This window comes from Phocoena phocoena, chromosome 18, assembly GCF_963924675.1.
Source record: "Phocoena phocoena chromosome 18, mPhoPho1.1, whole genome shotgun sequence".
NCBI lineage: Eukaryota > Metazoa > Chordata > Mammalia > Artiodactyla > Phocoenidae > Phocoena > Phocoena phocoena.
The window spans coordinates 71,554,351-71,566,555 of record NC_089236.1 but is presented as its reverse complement, the minus strand read 5'-3'; the positions used below and the strand labels follow the sequence as shown (position 1 = coordinate 71,566,555).

Genomic DNA, 12,205 nt, shown 5'->3' with positions numbered 1-12,205 from the left:
GTGATTGAGAGTCCGCCTGCCGATGCAGGGGACGCAGGTTCGTGCCCTGGTCCGGGAAGATCCCACATGCCGCGGAGCGGCTGGGCCCGTGAGCCGTGGCCGCTGAGCCACAAAAAACAAACAAACAAACCAAAAAAAAACTCTGCATGACTGAGAATAATGCACAAAGAATAGTTGGCTGTGTAGCAAGGGATTCTGATGGAAGCCCAGAAATATGGAACTTGGGGCTAAGCTCCTGGAATGAGAATAAAGCTTGTCCTATTTACAAAGCACCACCCGTTGGTGAACTCTCCTGTCCCCCAATGACCCCTCAACCCCTATCTTTAGCAAGCAGGTGCTTCCACCAAGAAGCATCACTTTGAAAATTAGTTTGATGCTCTTGGAGAATCTGTGTGTTTAAGAGGAGAATAAAATAAGCTATAAAAAGCAGAAACTATAAGAAGCACCTAGCTTCTGTTAGGTGACCCTGGGTGACCCACTTACCACCCTGTGACTCCCTGGCCTCTAAATGACTCTGTACACATTGCTAGATTTTCTTCATTTCCTTTGAAACCTATCCAGAAATTCAACTAATTATGTATTGATTTCTGTTAGTGTTTCTCATTGCTTGTAAACTCATGTCACCTTTGATGAAGATCTTAAAAGTTACGTTCTCCTTTCATAAAATGTCAAATTGTAAAACAAAAAACAAAACAATAACAACAAAAACTGCAGCTGTTTAGATTACAAAGTTGAGGTTTTCTTATCAGTTGCTTTCTAAATTACCCCCGCCCACCCACCCATCTCTACCTCCACATCCTGTTCTCAAATATTCTGAGAAACATGGTTGAAATCACTTAACTGGAGTTAATAAATTATATGAATCTCTTAGAATAGTAAGGTTAAATTTCTGCCTTATGTACATTTTGGGAAAAGAAAATGAAGGTTTATGAAGCATGGACTGTACCTCAGGCCCTCCCTCGGTGGTTCATGCTGTGTAGATAATTCTATGGCATTAAGTGTTACTGTTCATCACTTATCTCTAAGGAAACAAAGGTGCAGAGAGGTTCAAGACCACATAGCAGAGCTGGGGTGCAAACTGCATTTTGCCCAACTCCCAAGTTCATCTGTTGCACCATGATCATACGCACACACCGATGGGAATCTGCAACATATGTGCTAATCTGAAGATTTGCGGTGCATGAGGGTGGAAGCGAAGACTTTCTGAAGACCCTGCAAAGGCAACTGCAAATGAATTTCAGAAATCCCTTTGGAATGAGGAAACAAAAACCAGCCAATGAACAACAAACCAACCTTCACTTTTTCTTCATTAAATAAAATAATAATAATGAAATTATCCAATTTTCATTTAATATTCAATACAATTTCCTCACATAGATGATCGTACCTGCTCCCCCCCCCCCCCCCCCCGCCCCGTGACATTCCTGTTTGACAGCTATTAACCCACTGAAATTGATAGCACCCCATTCTCTTTCAAAAGTGGCCTGGTTTGTGTAATACATAATGTGATCCTTCTGTTTACATTTCTCTTAAATAATTAAAATCTGTATGGTCTTGGGTGAAGAATCAATAAGAGCCCAAGAGATCACATGAAAGAGGAATTTCCCCAGGGTCTTAAAGTGCATTTTTACATCCAGACATCCTCTGACAGCCTGAAATGTTGTCTTGACGGGGACTTAGAAGTGGCATAGCGCATTCTCCTTGTAACGGTAACTTGCATTGTTTCCTATTACATCTTCAACGCTCTTTTAATGTGAATTTAGTTCTTTTGAGCAGTGTAATGCAACTGAATGAAACGGAGTGTAAAATTTTAATCCAATTAAGAAAGCAAAGATGTTTTCTAGGTATTTTAAAAGTAGGTTAAAAAGCTGTAAGCCTTGTGAACAGAGGAGCAGTGATCTGTTCCCCTCGGGACCCACTCTTCTATCACCAAAACAGGGAAACATCTCAGTTCCCTGACTCTGCAGCATATTTCTGCTGTAATTATGTTATAGCTGGTAATGCAGGGGTTCCCAAAGTGTGGTCCCTGGCAAGCAATATCAGTGTAACTTGGGAGCTTATTGGACCCACCCCAAACCAGCTGAATCAGAATCTCTAGGACTGGGGCCAGGAATCCACTTCAGCAAGTGATTCAGAGGCATGCTTGGGTCTGAGAACCACTGCTGTAATGCCAAGCCACTGTCAAGTCAACTGTGAGTAAAACAGTAGTATTACGCACGTAAAAGAATTTCATTTAGGGCTTCCCTGGTGGCGCAGTGGTTGAGAATCTGCCTGCTAATGCAGGGGACATGGGTTCGAGCCCTGGTCTGGGAGGATCCCACATGTCGCGGAGCAACTAGGCCTGTGAGCCACAACTACTGAGCCTGCGCGTCTGGAGCCTGTGCTCCGCAACAAGAGAGGCCACGATAGTGAGAGGCCCGCACACCGCAATGAAGAGTGGCCCCCGCTTGCCACAACTAGAGAAAGCCCTCGCACAGAAACGAAGACCCAACACAGCAAAAATAGAATAAAAAAAAAAAAAAAGAATTTCATTTAAATTTAGTAAATAAGAAAGGGCATAGTTGCCTTATGATACGGGCAGTTGACTGAGAATTCCACATGTAGTAACTAATCATCTTGAGAACTCTTGAAGTTAGGATGTCTGATAGTCCTAAGGCCAAAATAAAAGCAACATTCATTCAGTCGATTTTTATTTAGGACCCGCTGCATAATGGGCACTATTCTAGAAGCTAAGGATACGGTTGTGGGCAAAGTCCCTGCTCTCATGGAACAGGTTTTTTTTTGTTTTTTCCTACTGGAAAAAGACGGACAATAAACAGAGATTAAGTACACCCATGTTGAGTAGTATACAGTGTCAAGACTAGTGGTGAGAAGTGCTCTGAGGTTGATTAAAAGGAGGAAGAGTGCCCGGGGTTGGGAGCACTGCTAATTCAGCTGCTGCAGAAACCCTCTGGTCATTTAAATGGAGAGACTGGGAGAGCCATGCAGATAACCTGGTAGAGTCCTAGGCAGAGGGAGCTGCAGACGCAAATGTCTTGAGGCAGGAATGTGCTAGACATCAGACAACACACTTACTACATTGCTTATAATTAGGGTCTGGTGGTTGCTGTTGGTCTCTGTTCAGGAGGTAGAAGAAATTGTTCCATGTAGTAGTAATTTGGTAAACCAGTGTCCTTTTTGTCACTCACAAGTCTGGAGGGAAGAGCAAAGGAAAACTAAGAGAGGATTGCCTGGCGCATTAGGTGTACATTTGCTTTATTGATCACTGATCTCTAACCTACTTGCAAACTACATTTGGGGGCAGGGGCCCCCAAACATAGATTCATAAAGTTCAGCTCTTTATTCTAAGCTCTGCTCCTTTGTTCCATTTTAGGGGCAAGATTTCAACCAAGTCAGAAACTTGGGTTATCTTTGATCTCGCCTTTCTTCTTTATCCCCTTGCCAGCAGTTGAGTCTGAATTTGTCATTTGTGTCTCCTGGATGTATCTTTGACTACCTCCATCAGTTTTCACCTGGATTATCCTCACAGCCCCTAGCTACTGTCCCTGGCTCCAGTCTCTCCACTTCAATTCATCATCTATTTTTCTACTAGAGTTGGATTCCAAAACCGTGGGCATTAGTCACAACCCTCCTCAGAAAGCTTCTCCACTGACACGAGCTCAGGTCCAGTCTATTCAGCCCCAAATGAAGATCCTCCATAATCTGCCCCAAATTGCTTTTTCCCACTCTCATTTCCCACATACCCTACAATTTATACTAGTTCAAAACCCAAAGAAGCTGGCACTCTCTAATCCAGTTTTCAAAATCCCTTTCACACTTCAAGGCATAGCTCAAATGCCAGCTCCTCCATGCAGGATTCCCTGATTTTCCAACTAAAAAGAAAATTTCCCCTTCTCTGTTCTGCAGCTGGTTTTATTTCTATTTAGTGATTTGTCTTGTATTACAGTTATGTGTTGACCTTTTTCTCTTGTTAGATTGTGACCTATTTTAGAGTGAGGTTTTAGTCATTTTTATATCACTCCAATTCTTAGGACAATGTTATACATGTAATTACTTGCTAAATTGAATAGAATTAAGTATTGGAAGTTGGCCTGGTATATGTTATAAAATAAAAACATGACTTAGCTCTTCCTTAAGAAGAATATTTGACTTAACTGCCACACTCCACCAAAACTGGAAAACAATTCTTTTCTTTTTCCTAAACCATGTTTCTGAATTTCTACTTACTGAGAACTTTTTTCTTTCCCTTAAAATGCAGTCTTTTTTGGTTTAGGACCATGCTGTTTAGAGAAATTCCTCATACATCCATGTTATATAGAGTAGTACGGACACAAAACACAAACATGCAAATGTATGTCTTTCAAAAGTTGATGAAAAAGCAAAATGCTAAATGAAGCTTTCAATGAATTTTTAGAAAAGTACTGCCCTTCAGACATTTTTGTGACCATTTACACATGACAGTTGATCACAGACATTATGATCCTTACTCTAACCAGCAGATGTTCTCTTCAAATTGCTATAATTATTTCCTATCTTGTGGTTAAGATAGAGTACAAAGAATTTAAAGAAGAAACATAGGTGTTTATAATGCCCTTGCAGTTTGATTAGCCATATGTTAATGTGTCATGCCTGATTGCATAACACAAGCCCTGATAGTGCTATAACAGGTCTTTTAATTGTGGTGAGATCATAGTATAGAATGCATGACATATTTCAAATAACTAGGAAATTGACTGAGGGGGAAATACATTTTTCAATAAGGAGTAGCATGAGATATCATTGTAAATCTTGCAAAATGTGTTTATTAGCTCTTTTTAATTTCACATGCTACTAATTTTATTTCCTGCAGTTCTTATAAACCTCAGATTACTTTTCATTACACAATTTTATTATATTACTTGGGAAGTGAAATAAAAATTTCACAATTTGTGATTTATGAGTTTAAGTAACCAGTAGTTAACGACTCGGTAACCTCTTGTGGGCAAAACCAATTTCTCTGGAAATTAAAGTAAAAATAAGCAGTATCATACACAAAAGACTGTGTTACTTGTAAATTTAAAGAAACAAATCAGCAAGTTCACTGACAATAAGTCCTCTGTCTTGAGATTCTTCAAAGACACCTTAAAAGTTAACTGAGGATTTTAATCAAGATTTTTTTTTAAGGTGATGATGACTTTATTTTCCTTGTCCTCATTTTCTTTTTTTTTTAATATGTTCTTTTCCACTATGGTTTATCATAGGATATTGAATACAGTTTTCTGTGCTCTACAGTAGGACCTTGTTGTTTAACCATTCTATATATAAAAGCTCACATCTGCTCACCCCAACCTCCCTCTCCATCCCTCCCCCAACGTCCTCCCCCTTGGCAACCACAAGTCTGTTCTCTATGTCTGTGAGTCTGTTTCTGTTTCATAGATAAGTTTATTTGTGTCATATTTTAGATTCCACATATAAGTGATATCATATGGTATTTGTCTTTCTCTTTCTGACTTACTTCACTTAGTATGATTATCTCTAGTTGCATCCATGTTGCTGCAGATGGCATTAGTTTTTGTTCTTTTATATGGCTGAGTAGTATTCCATTGTATATATGTACCACATCTTCTTTATCCATTCATCTGTCAATGGACATTTAGGTTGTTTCCATGTCTTGCTTATTGTGAATAGTGCTGCTATGAACATAGGGATGCATGTATCTTTTTGAATCATAGTTTTGTCCAGATACATGCTCAGGAGTGGGGTTGCTGATCGTATGGTAATTCTATCTTTGGTTTTGTGAGGAACCTCCATACTTTTTTCCATAGTGGCTGCACCAACTTACATTCCCACCAATAGTGTAGGAGGGTTCCCTTTTCTCCACACCCTCTCTAGCATTTGCTATTTGCAGGCTTTTTAATGATGGGCAATCTGACTGGTGTGAGGTGGTACCTCATTGCAGTTTTGGTTTGCATTTCTCCTATAATTAGTGATGTTGAGCATCTTTTCATGTACCTATTGGCCATCTGTATGTCCTTTTTGGAGAAATGTCTATTTAGGTCTTCTGCCCATTTTTGGATAGTGTTGTTTGTTTTTATGTTGTGAGTTGTATGAGCTGTTTGTATATTTTGGAAATTAAGCCCTTGTTGGTCACATCATTTGCAAATATTTTCTCCCATTCTGTAGGTTGTCTTTTCATTTTGTTTATGGCTTCCTTTGCTGTGCAAAAGCTTGTAAGTTTGATTAGGTCCCATTTGTTTATTTTTGTTTTTATTTCTATTGCCTTGGGAGACTGACCTAAGAAAACATTTCTACAATTTATGTCAGAGAATGTTTTGCCTATGTTCTCTTCTAGGAGTTTTATGGTGTCATGTCTTACGTTTAAGTCTTTAAGCCATTTTGAGTTTATTTTTGTGTATGGTGAGAGGGTGTGTTCTAACTTTATTGATTTACATGTGGCTGTCCAACTTTCCCAGCACAACTTGCTGAAGAAACTGTCTTTTTCCCATTGTATATTCTTGCTTCCTTTGTTGAAGATTAATTGACTGTCGGTGTGTGGGTTTATTTCTGGGCTCTCTATTCTGTTCCATTGATCTAAATATCTTTTTTTGTGCCAATACTGTGCTGTTTTGTTTACTGTAGCTTTGTAATATTGTCTGAAGTCTGGGAGGGTTACGCCTACTGCTTTGTTCTTTTTCTTCAGGATTGCTTTGGCAATCTGGGTCTTTTATGGTTCTACATGAATTTTAGTATTTGTTGTAGCTCTTTGATTCTTCTGTAGTTTGACTATGATATGCCCAGGTGTAGTTTGTTGGGTATTTATTTATATTGCTTGGTATTCCCTGAGATTCCTGAATCTGTGGTTTGGTGTCCATCATTAATTTTGGAAAATACTCAGCCAGTATTACTTCACATATTTCTTCTGTTCTTTTCTCTTTTTCTTCTCTTTTTGACATTTCAAAAATACGTATAATCCATCTTTTGTAATTGTCCCACAGTTCTTTGATATTCCATTCCATTTTTTTTTTAACCTTTGCTTTACAGGTTAGGACATTTCTATTGACTTATATTCAAGCTCACTGATTCTTTCGTAGGCCATGTCCAGTTTGATGATGAGTCCATCAAAGGCATTTTTCATTTTTGTTTCAGTTTCTTTTTTAAAAATTTCTGACAATTTCCTTTTGATTCTTTCTTAGAGTTTCCATCTCTCTGCTTACATTTCCTATCTGTGCTTGCATGTTGTCCACTCTTTCCATTAAAGCTCTTAATCAGTTATTTTAAATTCCTGGTCTGATAATGCCTAGTTCTCTGTCAAATCTGAGTCTTATTCTATGCTTGCTTTGTCTTTTAGACTGCCCTTTAGCATGCCTGTAATTTTTGTTGAAAGTAGACATGATGTATCAGGTAAAAGGAACTAAGTAAGTAGCTCTTTAATGTGAGGTTTTATGTTCATCTACCTAAGATTCAGGTTGTAACTATGGTGTCAGGGGCTAAATTTTTCCTTTTTTTTGGTCTCCCCTCATGTCATTGGACTTCCCTAGAAACTTCTCAAATACATTGTACTTCTTTCAGCTGTAAACCTCTCTGTATAGAAGCCCTATTATTACCGTGGTAAGGTGTAGAGGGAGAGGAAGCATTATAAAATGTTATGGTTAGGACTTAGTGTTTAGTGAGCCTATGCCCCTGGCCTGTGACCTTTACTTCGCAACTCCCCTTCCCTGTAAGTGGAATGGGAAGGGCATGGGGGCTGGAGTTGGATATTTCCCTTCCTCCACCTTGGTTGTTATTTGGTAAAACCCAAATTAGTTAGGCTGTGGTAAAATAGTTTGCTTAGAGGGCAGGCTTTGGTGAGGAGAACAGAGGGTCCTGGATCTATTTCAAAATGGTTACTTTTGGAGTAACCTCTCCCTGCTTGGAGCCCAACGGTATTTTTCTCTGAAAACCTAGTGGAACTCCTCCATGTAAAACTCAAGAAAGTGTGAAGTATGCCCCCGCCACCCCTTCCAGAGTGTTTAATTCTTAAGTGAGTCCACAGTGAGTCTCCAGAAATTCATCAATTACAGTTTAAGTGTTTCTACAGAACTGGTTCTATCTGTGGGCCTCTGATTCTGGGTTTCTGCTCCTGATAAGATACGATTCTCTGTACCCACCTGTCCTTACAGTTCTCAGGGAAGCAGTTTGACTTGTGATCTCAATTCTCTGACAAAACTAAGAAAAGTTGTTGATTTTCAATTTATTTAGCTTTTCCTTATTGTGAGGATGGGAGTGACAACTTTTAAGCTCTTTATATGTCAGATTAGAAACAGGAAGCTCATGGCTTTTCTGTGTTTAACCCAGCAACCAATCAAGTGTCACACATTTCAATTGGTTGCTGTGCCCCTGTAGCCACCTTAATCTAGAAACCATTCAACTGAACTCAGACTTCTTTAACATCATCATTGCCGGTTGAATTATAAAAGTTTTATGTTATGATTTTGTCAGACTATTTCCTCATGGAGGGAGCATCCTTCAGGTTGTTGCAAAAGAAATTTAAGAATACATTGTGTTTTGGGTGGTGATGGTTACACAATTCTGTGAATTACTAATAACCATTGATTTGTATACTTTAAGTGGGAGAATTTTATGGTATGGGTTGCATCTTAAATTTATCTTTAAAAATATATATTGGGTTTATGGTTAATCCTGAGAAATTAACCTCTCTGAAAGATGCAATACAAAGTTTTGTAATTGCAGGGGTAAGGAAGGGCATTAGTGTTAATATGAGCCCATTAGTATTGTTTCTTTTCCCTGAAATTCAGATTCAGTTGTGCTAGGTGCCCAGCTGACTTTACTTGTTACTTTTCTTGATTATTGTAACAACTTTGTGAAGTATGTTTTATCTTAATGCTGTATGTGAAAAACAGATTCTGAAAATACTATAAGATTATGTAGCTGGTAAAGAGCTAGGCTTGACTGTAACCGTTTTCTCTGGTTATAATGTTATTTGTAGTTAATTTGTGGTGCTGCCCCTCTCCCACTCCTACCATTCTAGCTGCTAAGTCAGCATTCCCAGAGACCTATACACAGCCAATCCGGTATAGGCACCCAGAGCCCCACACTAATGCAGTGCAAAGGGCAGTCACCCTTTTGTTTTCACGGTCACATCACCCTTGAAGTACAATCATTCTTAGAAGTCAAATGAGTTTGAAGTGGACAGTAGAGTTGTAGGTACAGAATTAGATATAGATATGAATGGGCATTTAATTAAAACAGAAGCTGGAGTAAACAAATAAAAGAGCTTTGATAACCTCCATCTGAAATTATTGTTCAAAATCATGCCCTTTTGTAACCACATAGGCCAGTGCCACTAAGCTCTGAATCAAGGTGTTAGCTCAGGGACAGCAGGTAGGAATCAAGTGAGTGTTTCTTGTTTATGTTCTGAGCTTTGACATAATATTTTATGAGCACCACAGCTCTTGTGATTTTGGAAATTTATTCTCAAATTAAAAGTCGACAAAAAATATTTGGAAGAAACTGTAAGATAGAGCTTTCTTAGGGGATAACTTATTAATCTTATAATAAATCTGGCTTGTGTTTGGGATGAGTAATAGAGAGAACGTTGCAAGAATTTATAGTTAGAAGTTCTCAGTGAAATAACTTCAGGATGATATCCAAAAGGATAAAAAACAATAGGTTCAATGAGATATCTAATTAACACTTACAGGAGCCTTCATACGAGAAAACCCAGTTAAAGCTGATAAATGCTATCATGGGGAAAACTCTTAAGGCTTGCTTACCTGTTTGCCAAGCAGTTTAAGACTAATACATGTTTATTAATTAAACATATTTATTTATTTTTTTTTTTTTTTTTTTTTTTTTTTTGCGGTACGCGGGCCTCTCACTGCTGTGGCCTCTCCCGCTGCGGAGCACAGGCTCCGGACGTGCAGGATCAGCGGCCATGGCTCATGGGCCCAGCCGCTTCACGGCATGTGGGATCCTCCCGGACCGGGGCACGAACCCGCGTCCCCTGCATCGGCAGGCGGACTCTCAACCACTGCGCCACCAGGGAAGCCCTAAACATATTTATTAATTTATATATAATATATTACCATATATATTATCCCAGCTAGTCACTCAATATTTAAAATATGTGCCAGGATCAGTTTTATATGTGTGTGTGTATACATATATATATATATATATATATACACACACACACACACACACACACACAAAAGAATACATATGCATGCATATATGACACGGTCTATGAAAGCTTTATTTATTAATGGAATAACCATAGAATTTCATCAATTAGTTAATTACCCCTGCATATGGATTTAGGAAATGGCCACTGTGAAATTGACTAAGAATAGTCCAGTATTTATTAAGTGGAAGGAAACATGTTTTGATATAGGGAATCAAATGTACATCACCCTTCTTTATAATCTACACAGAATTCCCTATAATCTTTCAGACGAACAAGAACTAGTGGATAATTGTTTTATGAGCAGAAGGTAAGTTGGAAGACGTAAGAATTCACATGACAGTTTTGTAAATTGGAGCTTTTAATAATTATACATTAAAAATTTCAACTTTTTATACATTTAATACACTGAAATTTACAAAGAACAGTATATTCCAGAGAGGGCAGTAAATTACCTAATTATTTTAGAGCTTATTAACCCTCTTAAGCAGCTACAGCTCTTTGGAAAAGTTTGTTTGAAGTAAAGTGATTATCAAAAGATTCTTTTTAAATCAATATAGTATCAGAGGGATCAGAGGGCTAAAGAAGACTAATAAGGATCGTCCAAGAGGCATTTCTCCAGCAATCAGTAAAATTCAAAACTTCCCTGACATTGGGAAGGCAGATTCAACCTGATACGTTCAGCTTTTAACAGCAATAAAGTTCTGTCTCAGGGGATGAAGCCTTCAGGTAGAAGTTGTCTCTCTGTGGATAAAAAGCATTAATTTGGGTTGGGTTGAGCCCACTGGAAAATGTCGGCTTGTTGAGCGCTCTCCATGGCAGTAGTTAGTCATCCTGTCTTCATTTCTTTTTTCTGAGCTATTTTGACTGACCCTCCGCTAGCTTGTGCCCCAGCTTACTGACTACTCCACATGTCTTCCTGACTGTGGTCGCCATCTCTGCAATTACATTGTCCTCTTAGTTATTTTGCTCCTCATACTATAGGGCAAACTTCTCATTTGATCACCATTTGTTTCCACCTCTGCTACAACCACCTAAGACCCTTATACATCATCTGTCTTTGCTAATGACTCAGGATCCTTCTCATCTTCCCAAATCTGAATTTCTTTATTTTCCCATCTAAATGTAAGTGTCTCTAAGAAATTTGCTTATGGCTTCTTATTCAAGAAATATTGTTTTGTATGCATTTCGTTTATGGTTCTAGAGTGGGAATGAAAGTAAATCACAGCAGTACGCTCAACATTTAACAGTTGTGCCAGGATCAGTTGCAGGCACTGGCAATATATCAACAAACAGGATAAAATTCATTCCTATCCTTATGGACCCTATGGTCTAATGGAAAGAGATGATCATTTGACCAGTGACTCAGGTAATGTCTACGGCGAATTTGCCTTAAAAATACTAATGAGAGGGCTTCCCTGGTGGCGCAGTGGTTGGGAGTCCGCCTGCTGATGCAGGGGACACGGGTTCGTGCCCTGGTCTGGGAAGATCCCACATGCCGCGGAGTGGCTGTGCCCTTGAGCCATGGCCGCTGAGCCTGCACGTCTGGAGCCTGTGCTCCGCAACGGGAGAGGCCACAACAGTGAGAGGCCTGCGTACCGCAAAAAAAAAAAAAAAAAAAAAAAACTAATGAGAATAGATTTAAAAGCTTCTTAGATTTTTTTTACAGAAATAGACTAAATGTATTTGCATGGGTCAATGCAGCAAATATTTGTTGAATATCCACATGCAAAGCATTGTTCTAGGTGCTGAGGATAAATGTGGGGGGAAAGAAAGCAGATGAAATCATACTCTCATGGGGCAAAGATTCTAGTAGAGGGAAAATGAAAATAATTAATAAAAAGATAAATCAATAAAATTAAGTGCTAAAAGTTGCTATGGAAAAGAATTAAAGCAGGGAAGAGAGAAGAGAGAGATGAGACAAAGACTTTACATATATGGTTGTCAGGAGTAATGTCTCCAATAAGGTGATGTTGTGTAGAGACCTAAGGGAAGTGAGGATGCAGGAGATGCAGGTATCTTGGGAAGAAGAGTTGCAGGAAG

General features: G+C 38.9%; 1 protein-coding gene across 2 annotated transcripts in view; it reads left to right on the top strand.

Moving 5' to 3' along the window:
* Window positions 1–12,205, top strand: part of FGF14 (fibroblast growth factor 14) — a 626,343-nt gene that overhangs the window by 372,995 nt on the left and 241,143 nt on the right. The gene's annotated exons all lie outside the window — the stretch shown is intronic.